The 10,945-nt window shown below is 42.2% G+C and overlaps 1 non-coding gene across 1 annotated transcript; it reads right to left on the reverse strand.

The window, feature by feature from the left end:
- Window positions 1-6,639: 6,639 nt before the first annotated feature.
- LOC120671642 lies at window positions 6,640-6,800 on the reverse strand. The gene has a single exon (XR_005673742.1). It is a non-coding gene; the product is annotated as a U1 spliceosomal RNA (small nuclear RNA).
- Window positions 6,801-10,945: the final 4,145 nt, after the last annotated feature.

The following is a 10,945-nucleotide window of genomic DNA, read 5'->3' on the forward strand; positions in this document are numbered from 1 at the left end:
CCGTCGTCGTCGTTGCCCGCGGCCGCCACGCCGCCGGCGGCGGCCCAGACGCTCCTCCCACCCCCACGCGAGGAGCAGCGGACTGGTGCAAAGGAACCCACGAGGACGACGACCAGGAACAGCCAAGCGAGGACTCTGCGACTCATGGTGATGGCGGCTGCTGGAGCTAGCTCGGGGAATGGATTGGACTCTGGATCTTGGAAGCGTGTCCAGCCTCGTCAACTCGTGCTGAATATATAACGCAAGCGTGAGGTGGATCTTGGAAGGGCGTCTCCAGCGACCAGCCTCTCGTCAACCGATCCATCCAACTGGCCAAGCCAATCTACTGGAAGTAGCAGACAGGCTACCTCTAGTAGGTGGTTTATACTGCACCTTCTTGCCGATGCTGCTGAACCGCTGCTGCCACTACAATGCCTGTAGCTTGTGTGCAGGTTTTCTAAATTCCAATCGAGACCGTGCGAGCCTATGATACTATAGATTCATTTGTTCACGCTATTTTTTAAAAGTTGATCTGTAAGCATGATGAATGCTGATGTGGAGGATAGAGGAGAGGGGAGAGAGGAGAAGTGGACTGTAATTTTACGACCGACTTCTACACAAGAACCAAAAATTTTATGAGAGAGATAAGTAGACTATACATTAATAATGAATGAGTAGATATTATACGAGTGAGCTGAGAGATAGACCGTAAGAATCATTACAGCCAGCATGAGGCTAAATTATGAACCTTATGTTTTTCGATCTGCCTCACCTCGGCTGACAAAAACGATCCACTTGATGGTGGCATGGCGCCGACAACTGGGGCAGCAGGCAGATGCCAGTACAGGATATTCATCGACACGGCCATTTTCGTTCGGGACGCCCACGGGAAGCTATCTCAACTCCGAGCGAGGAAACTGGCTAATTTGGTTCGCGCGAATCCAAACGAAGTTCGTGTGAATTTCAATTCTCTTCAATTTCTCGTGCTTTTTGCTTCTGTGGGCTGATGTGGTATCGATCTTACAGGCTTACAGCATGCGCGTCCGTCGGCCGTTGACGCATCGTGGCGAATACAGCTAGATATCTAGCTAGCAGTAAGCTACTTTGGAATCCCCAAGCTCCAACAATTCGTCGAAAACTACGTGGCGTCCGTCGGCCGTTGACAACGCACGGCAACAGGTACATGTTTGAGTAAGCTCCATGCAATGCAACCAATAATTGATGACGTACAATCATTGACTTCGCCGCATGATAATATATAAAATCTCGCATGGATAAGCTAGGGCAGTTCGTGATCTAGCCTAAATTTGTTTCGGTAGACGGGTTTGTATGTGCTCGCCTCGCGGATCTATCGAGCTGTGCTGTCCCCCTCCTACAACCCGTACCTAGATCAAGTAGGTCAGTAGGTGCGCATCGAAGAGGCTGTATATATATGAAGAAGCCCGTACTTCAGATTCGTATATGATGTTTTTTGAAAGTTAGCCCGACACACCTATATATAATGCAGACTCTTATAATGTAGATAGAAATACACGTTATAAAAAAGTTTATACGAACAACCATAGTTTGCAACTTACGTAAAAGCTCTGGCCACCCCCTCCTACACCCTCTTGCTCTGCAAATTCCCGCTTCCTCTTTCCGCATCATCCGTCGCCCAGGTAGGGTTAGGCCGTTAGGGGGGTTTTGGATATGGGGTTTGTTTGCGGTTGGGGTTTGTACGTCCGGCAATGCACAACCTTAAACAACAAGTTGCTACGCTGTCAGTAATGAGCTATAGGGGAAATCTATATGTTGCGCGCGCTACTGCGATTCAACACGTCGCAGAAAAGGGTGTTGCCGGTGCCGGAGCCGGAGGAGGAGGAGGAGGAAGGGAGGTGGGTGGAGCGCCGTCGGCGAGCTAGTGGAGGGGGAGGGGGTGGCCGGCGAGGGGTGGTTGGTGGGACGAGCGGTCGCCGGCGAGGTCGCCGGCGGCTGGGTGGTGGAGGGTGGCGGCGGAGCTTAAGATTCCGGGTTGTTGGGGGTGGGGTGGTTCCATGGCCACCGGACCTAGAAGAGGGTCCGGGGGCGGAGACGGCTCGGCCGGCGGAGGTCAAGGTGGCGCGGGCGGGTAGGATCCCCGGTGAGCGGTGGTCGGTAGTGGGGGTGAGGAGAAGGTGGCGTGGCGGTGGCTGGGCGGCGCGACGGTGAGAAGGTTAGCATGGCGGGCGGTGGAGGGCAGTGGCGTAGGCGGCGGGGGCGCCGCCGGAGCTCGGGGAGGCGAAGGATGAGGAGGCGCATGTTCATCTTCCCCGACGCTCTCGCTTCTGCGATTGGTTGGGTTAGTTCCAATCGTAGAACATGATAAATAGACGCGCTCCGGCTATGGCGATGGGTGCAGGTGGAGTGGTGAAGTAGCGCGGTCACCACATGTGGTGGAAGCGGTAGCAGGACGGATGGTGACTAAGGTTGAAGAAGAGGCCAAGTGGCAGCCATCGTTAGATCCGAGATGTGCAATAATGCAGCTGGTTGTGGAAGCGCAGCGCTTGGGCCTCACTGAGTTGACCGGTGGGAAAAACGGGATTCGAAATGCGATGAAAGAACAAGGGCTGTGTTTAGATCCGTGGAAAGCCGGTAGAAAAAATCACATCGGACACTGTAGTGTATTGTATCATTTTTTGTTTATTTGTGGTAAATATCGTCTTATTATAGGCTAACTAGGCTCAAAAAATTTGTCTCGCAACGTACATCAAAATTATGCAATTAGCTTTTTTATTTATCTACATTTAGTACCCCATACATGAATTATTTGCTATATTTAATGTTTCGATGTGATTTCGATGTGATGAAAAATTTAGAGGAATAGGAGGGAAGTGAACACAGGAGGGATTCACCAGCTCGATTTTTCATGCCCTTTACCACGACCACAGAGACGAGCAGTCACCGGTGGTATGAGCCCAAATAGTTGTCTTCACGTCACGACAAATAGTCCAACATACGTTTCGAATTACAGACACTATTACGGAATCGCAAGCGATTCAACAGTTTGGTTTGGCACTTGGCACTGTTACTCCCTCGGTTACTTATTAATCGTCGTTCTGGTTATAGTGCCCAGTCCCTAATTAATCGTCGCCTACGCTTCCTCCTACCGAGCCATAGCTGCACAGCGCCTGCCTTATCCTATAGATGGCCATTTGGCCCGATACCCATGGGGACCTGAAGCCCGGCCCATATTAGCCCGACCCGAGCACGGCACGGGCCCGAATATTATTGGGCTCGGGCCGGCACGAGCACGATAGCCGGGTCGTGCCTGGGCCTCAATCCCGGCCCATGGACGCGTCCAGGCACGGCCCGAAAAAGGGCGGCCCGATCGGCCCGATGGGTAGCACGATAGGCCCGTTTAAATACTATGTTATCCATTATCAAACCCTATTCAAACATTTTCGGGCCGCCGGGCTACCAGGCCAAACGGGCCGGCCCGGCCCGATTAAATCAATTTCGGGCCGTGCCTGGGGCGGCACTTCAGCCCATGGGCAGGTACGACACGGCCCATTAATATTTTCGTGCTTAAGCGAGTCGTGCCTAAACGGGCCGTGCTTAGACGGGCTCGTGCCGGGCCGGGCCGGGCCGCCCGTTTGACCACCTATACCTTATCCCATCCAGCCATCCTCTCCTGCAGGCAACTTAGATTTCTTTGAGGAACTATTTAGTTCCCACCCCATAAACCCCATAAACACAAAAAAAAATTATCACATCGAATGTTTTGACACATGCATGAAGTATTAAATGAAGTTTATTTACAAAACTTTTTATATAGATGGGTTGTAAATCGTGAGACGAATCTAATGAGACTACTTAATCCATGTTTGCAACAGTAATGCTACAGTAACAACCACAAATTATTTATTAATCATGGATTAATTAGCATCATTAGATTTGTCTCGCGATTTACAACCCATCTGTGCAAAAAATTTTATAAATAGACTTTATTTAGTACTTCAAATTAGTAAGATTCTAACGTAAAAAGTTTTTGCGTTTCATCAAAACATACTGTATTGGCGTATTGCATGTTTAGATGTGAAAACAGTGGATGTGACTACCGATTTCTATAATGTAAAAAGTTTGATGCTGTGTGGTACGACCGTACGAGTGCTTCTTGACGTCATGAATGTAGCATTGATTTCATGTCGATACAAATGTGTTAGTGGAGAAATGAGTGCTATGTAGGGGTGTTACGGTTTTCTGCCAATTACATTGGCAAATGGCTCAATTTTTTAGTGACACTTAGGGTGTGTTTAGATCCGAAAAATCTGGTAAAAAGGGTCACATCGGTACTGTAGTATACTGTAATACTTTTCGTTTGTTTGTAGTAAATATTGTCCTATCATAAACTAACTAGGCTCAAAAGATTCGTCTCGCAACGTACATCAAAACTATGCAATTAGTTTTTTTATTTACCTACATTTAATACTCCATGCATGAATCATTTACTATATTTAATATATTTAATGTTTCGATGTGATTTCGATGTGATAAAAAATTTGAGCGAAGTGAACACAGCCCTCCTCGCCGCTTACCTTACCTGTCCTCCTGCCCCACAAGTGACAAGCCACGAGCCAAAGCTACAGTCCCCACCCCACTGCTCGTGCTACGGAAACAAACAGGGCCATGGAGGAATCGGAGGAAAGTGAACACATCCTTAATAAGGACGGAGGGAGTAGGGCGCTGCCGAGGTTGAACCCTCTGCACCGACGGTGGGGGCGGCGGCCGCACAGGAACTGCCACCATGGACCTCGTCTTCGGTCGTGTTTGGTTGGTTGTGTAAAAATTTTCGCGAAATTTTTTTTGACTTTTGATCATTAATTTAGAGTATTAAATAAAGTCTAATTATAAAATCACCTCCACACCTCCTCGTGTAAATCTCGTGACGAATCTAATAAGACATTTGACCGCGTGATTGGAGGATGGTTACTGTAGCATCACTGTAGCAAATAATCAATTAATTACCGTCATTAGATTCGTCTCGAAAAATTACACACATCTTTGAAAAAATTTTATAAATAGACTTCATTTAGTACATTCTCTTCTCGAAAAACATGCCAAACACGGACCTGCCGCCGCCTCCGTCGTCGAGCCGGCGGCGGAGACCTGTGCCCTCGCAAACCCACCTGGACCTGGACCATGTATCAGACTGATTGTGCGAGTCGAGGTCACAGTGTACCGAGAGTGTGCGTGGAGCAGATTGTGCGGGGGCCTGGGGAAGCACAGGCACCCGGGCACGAAGAAGACGACGATGAGCACCCAAGCGAAGACCTTGCCAAACATGGCGGCGGCTGGCTGCCTGGCTCTGGCTGGGCTGGTCAGGAACAGGAACGCATTCAGAAGCGGAGGTTGGAAATCTGCCGAGCCTCTCGTCAGCTCATGCTGTATACACGCGAGGGTGTCGAGGCGACACCACTCAATTCTAGTTGCACCTGCTTGCGGTGCTGGTGCCATGAACTGACTGGTCATTGGTACCAGTCGGCCGGTGACAACGCACGCCACATTGTCAGGTGCATGTTTGTCTGTTTGTGCCAAAGATTATGCAACCAATTGATCGCAACCGTTGATTTCGCTGCATGATAATCACACGAGATTAAGCTAGAATTAGGCCTGTTCCGAAAATTTGTTTCGGACCACGTGGGATTGAACAGCGCGTGTCAAAAGCTTCGACCCGTGTGCCTTGTAATTATAGTGAGGTCCATCAGCAGCCCGGGCAGCCGGACAACGGTAATTTAAGAATTGCGTATTAATAATTGGCTGGCACGCTTCAACTAGAGCCTATGGCCCATCACAGTCTTCCATCCTTTGTATATAATTTAGGCAAAAATAGCCAAAATCACCCATGAACTATTGAGTTCGGCTCAATTTCATCCCTCAACTATAAAAAATTCAATTTAGTCTCTGAACTATAAAAATGGATCTGTTTTCGTCATTATGTTGAATTGGCACACCATGGTGGACTGCCTCGTCAGCGATGAATCAACTTAGGGCTGCATTTCGTAGTGAAATATCCATTTTCCCCTGGACAAATGAGTATCTTGTAGTTTGAAGTGCCCAGTTCATGGCACATGTATTATTTGCATTAAACATTGGTATTTTTTAGAAAAAAGGATTTTGAATCCAACCTCTACATCCGTGGTTGTACACAGCCAGTTATTATAAAGTTTACATAGAAAGAAGAGCAGAACCAATTGGTATGGTCTGTCACTTTGAATGAACAACTACTTTATGGACACATGGTTATAACTCAGTACGAGATGTTCAGGGGTAAAATGGATATTTTACTATGAGATGCAATCCTAAGCTAACTCGTCGGCAGTTCACCATGGCGTGCCAACTCAACATAAGGACAAAAACGGACTTATTTGTGTAGTTCATGGACTAAATTGACTCTTTTGATAGTTGAGGGACGAAATTGTGCAACCTCGATAGTTCATGGACCATTTTAGCTATTTTGCTGATAATTTAATATTTTGCTATACATAACAATATAAGCATTTTTCTAGCATAAAAATCTTAATTCAGGATTGGTAATGAGATATTTTGATATAAATAATACCGAATTGTAGATCTCATCTTAAATCTTAAGATTAAATCTTAATCTTAATCTTATCTTAAACATGAAAATTTTAATTTAAAATGGTAGGGGCCGCGCGAACGTGTACCCCCTCTACCACAAATTATGACGTCCACTCTCCTACTTGAGGAGATGGTAGACCAACGCATTCACCAAGTGCAATGTGAACCATTGATGTAGGCCATGGATCTTCTTGATCACCCATCGACCCCGTCCAGGTAAGTATGTTTCCAAGTCCAAGGCCGCCTAACCGCTGATTAAATACCGAGGCCACGGCTCATCTGATGTCACAGGTTTCCTTGTGGAACTAAACGCATGTGCGCTGGTTGCTAACCGCATAACACCTGAATCTGGGCCTCCTAACGGACTTCTAAGCAAGGGGTAGCAGCCTGGATGGCCCATTGGTTGGCGTTTGACGGCCCATAGCCCATTAACACATGGCTTTCTTTCTGCCTCCTTTTTTTTAAAGGAGAAATCTCTGCTTTTCTTTCTGCCTCCTCTGATGTTGTTTGACATGATTCAGAACTAGCAAGGTGTCCCGTGCAAATAGCGCGGCTAGCTAGTTTTTTATTCTATTATTTTTAATCCTTAAATTTTATGCATACATACGTCTATATTGTTGTGCAACTGCTGAATCTTTCCCCATCATATACTACCGTTTACTATTGCTAAGGCACAATCATGTTCTTTATACTCACCATTCTATATGGTCGTCATATATTACCATTTACTATATTGTTGTGTCAGCTTTTTCTCTCTATTTTCTTTTACTAATAGTTGCTCCCAGTAAGTTAATGCTATTCAATTGGGCATTAACTCTTAGGCTAGTCTACCCATTATGTCTTTATAAAATCTAACTGTGTATATTCTTATCTTTTTTTATTAATATGAGAATTTCTAGATCTTTTAGGCGAAAATATATTCTCATGTTGCATTGTGGAGATAGGCAATTTTTAACTTCACTGATAGATGTAGACTCATGCTTTACAATCTATTTAGAGCATCTGGCGAATTATTTGGCGAGAGTTGATTATGGCGGCGAGTAGCATGTAGTAGTATTGTTAAGTTTTTGTATCACACTGCATGCAGAATTTTACATAGGCTCATGGTTGTATCCTATATTCCTATTCGGTATTGGGTTTGTTTTTGAAACGTTACTTTATTTTGTTACTGACTTATGGAGAGGTGAACTTCAAATTGTATTCTGGGCCACATGGGTATGGCTTTATTTATTTGACTTTGCACATGTTAAACTTTATAGCAGCTAAAAATAACTACTCCATGCGTTGATACACGGTACCTCTAATATTTCCCTTTGCTTGTTGTACTCTCTCTGTGTCTCTAGATTAGGGGATTCATTATCTTTTGGGATACATACTTACGGAAACATGGAGTCCTGGTTTGTGTATACCTGTTTACGTCACAAAATAATAGAGTCCAAGTATAATAGGAAATACCAATTTTTTTATTCAATATAAATTTATATGTCATATATGAATTCTTTAGAATAATATAGACCGTTAGATCTTCATAAGATCGAATGGTACAAATTCTTCTCTTTTTTAGATTAATGTGGGAATTTCTAGACTCTCTCGGCGAACGTGGCAGTTTTTTTAACACTATTGTATTAAAATAACTAGCAAGGTGTCCCGTGCAAATAGCGCGGCTAGCTAGTTTTTTATTCTATTATTTTTAATCCTTAAATTTTATGCATACATACGTCTATATTGTTGTGCAACTGCTGAATCTTTCCCCATCATATACTACTGTTTACTATTGCTAAGGCACAATCATGTTCTTTATACTCACCATTCTATATGGCCGTCATATATTACCATTTACTATATTGTTGTGTCAACTTTTTCTCTCTATTTTCTTTTACTAATAGTTGCTCCCAGTAAGTTAATGCTATTCAATTGGGCTTCTTCATCATTGTTCTAATGATTTTTAAGGGTTGTTAGCACATTCCCTGAATTGCACATTGTTGACCTGTTTGGTTGGACCTTATGTCCTTCCAAAATTGCTTTAGTTTTGACTTCAATGATGAAATCATATTTTGATGGAGCTGAAACTAAAAGAAGCTTTTTGGTGCTAATGTGGTAATTTTGAGAACACTTTAGAACTTAAGGAGGAAGAAGAAGCCGATGGAGCTATTTTTTTCTCCCCTCTGTTGTAAGCTATTCCGTGATTTCATTTTTCTCCCCTCTATTGTATGTTGTTCCGGGATTTCATTTGGCTTCATGGGTGATCCCGTTTTATTTTTACGTATTAGGTGTAACTTTACAAAAACTATTGGAGAAGCTTCCAATAAATATAGGTATTTGGGGGACTTTAGAAAAAGCTATTTTCCTTCCTTATTTGCTTCTTAATCTCTATACAAAATAACTATTATTTTTCCTCTTTTAAATTTTTCTATTTGTTAATCATATTCGATATGAACTCTTTGGTCTTGTAAACTTCAATTTACATATTTACTAATTATATTAGATATGGACTCTTTAGTCAACTGCTAATTTTTCTAATTCCGCATTTAGTTACTTACTAATCATATTCCATATGGATTCTTTGGTCATGTTCTATTTTTCAATTTTTGAATTCCGAATTTATATATGTATTAGTGGTACTTGATATGTACTCTTTATATTAGTATAAACACCGATCCGTAAATCAATGGCATAGAATTCAATTACTATAGTCTTCTTTAGTTTTAAATTATAAATATAGCTATTTATTAATCATGTTCGACACGTTGTATTGGGCATTAACTCTTAGGCTAGTCTACCCATTATGTCTTTATAAAATCTAACTGTGTATATTCTTATCTTTTTTTATTAATATGAGAATTTCTAGATCTTTTAGGCGAAAATATATTCTCATGTTGCATTGTGGAGATAGGCAATTTTTAACTTCACTGATAGATGTAGACTCATGCTTTACAATCTATTTAGAGCATCTGGCGAATTATTTGGCGAGAGTTGATTATGGCGGCGAGTAGCATGTAGTAGTATTGTTAAGTTTTTGTATCACACTGCATGCAGAATTTTACATAGGCTCATGGTTGTATCCTATATTCCTATTCGGTATTGGGTTTGTTTTTGAAACGTTACTTTATTTTGTTACTGACTTATGGAGAGGTGAACTTCAAATTGTATTCTGGGCCACATGGGTATGGCTTTATTTATTTGACTTTGCACATGTTAAACTTTATAGCAGCTAAAAATAACTACTCCATGCGTTGATACACGGTACCTCTAATATTTCCCTTTGCTTGTTGTACTCTCTCTGTGTCTCTAGATTAGGGGATTCATTATCTTTTGGGATACATACTTACGGAAACATGGAGTCCTGGTTCGTGTATACCTGTTTACGTCACAAAATAATAGAGTCCAAGTATAATAGGAAATACCAATTTTTTTATTCAATATAAATTTATATGTCATATATGAATTCTTTAGAATAATATAGACAGTTAGATCTTCATAAGATCGAACGGTACAAATTCTTCTCTTTTTTAGATTAATGTGGGAATTTCTAGACCCTCTCGAGGAATGTGGTGTTTTTTAAACACTATTGTATTAAAATAACTAGCAAGGTGGCCCGCGCAAATAGCGCGGGTGGCTAGAATTTTATATTAGTATATAAATTTTTATTTCAAATAAATTATTGTAAATATTTTTGTTTGTCCAATCCAAATCTACGCACTATATATTGCATGTATGTTCTCATATTTTCTTATGACTTGTCTGCCTGGATTTACTATTGTGATAGGCTGTATAGCCTTCTCCTTTATGCTTGTCCAATCTCTTAGTACCGTATATTCTCACCCCCTCTTTCTTTTCTATTTTGCTCGCAAGTAGCTTTTTCTGCTACCTTTGCAGTCATCAAACATAAATCATTGATTGTGTTTTAGCACGTCCATTTTAGCTTGCGATGGACGTGCGTGCATGAAAAATAGACCCAATTATTTTGTGGGTAGAGTCGGGCTCGGTGCGACTAATAAAAATTCTAATATATTTTTGGCTCAAAATCAACTGTATCATACCTGCAAATTCGAGCCCAACTCAAGAAGAGATCGGGTTCATACCAGACCGCTCAATTCTTCAAAGAGAAAATAAATTAATAATTGTTTCAGGCCATGATACTATTATGCCCTTAATCTTAATAAACTGGTCATTACTGCACTTTTCAAATGTTGCCACAACGCAAATATCACGACTATATTTATTCTATTCTATTATGTTTTCAAATTCTTTATTCAAGACAAATATATTTATTTATATGTAGTTGATATAGATTATTGTTTAGTTACTTTATATTCTGAAGACTATAAAAAACAAACTGCTAATTTTCCTTAATTCTATTACTTTCTTT

Source organism: Panicum virgatum, chromosome 4N (assembly GCF_016808335.1).
Source record: "Panicum virgatum strain AP13 chromosome 4N, P.virgatum_v5, whole genome shotgun sequence".
NCBI lineage: Eukaryota > Viridiplantae > Streptophyta > Magnoliopsida > Poales > Poaceae > Panicum > Panicum virgatum.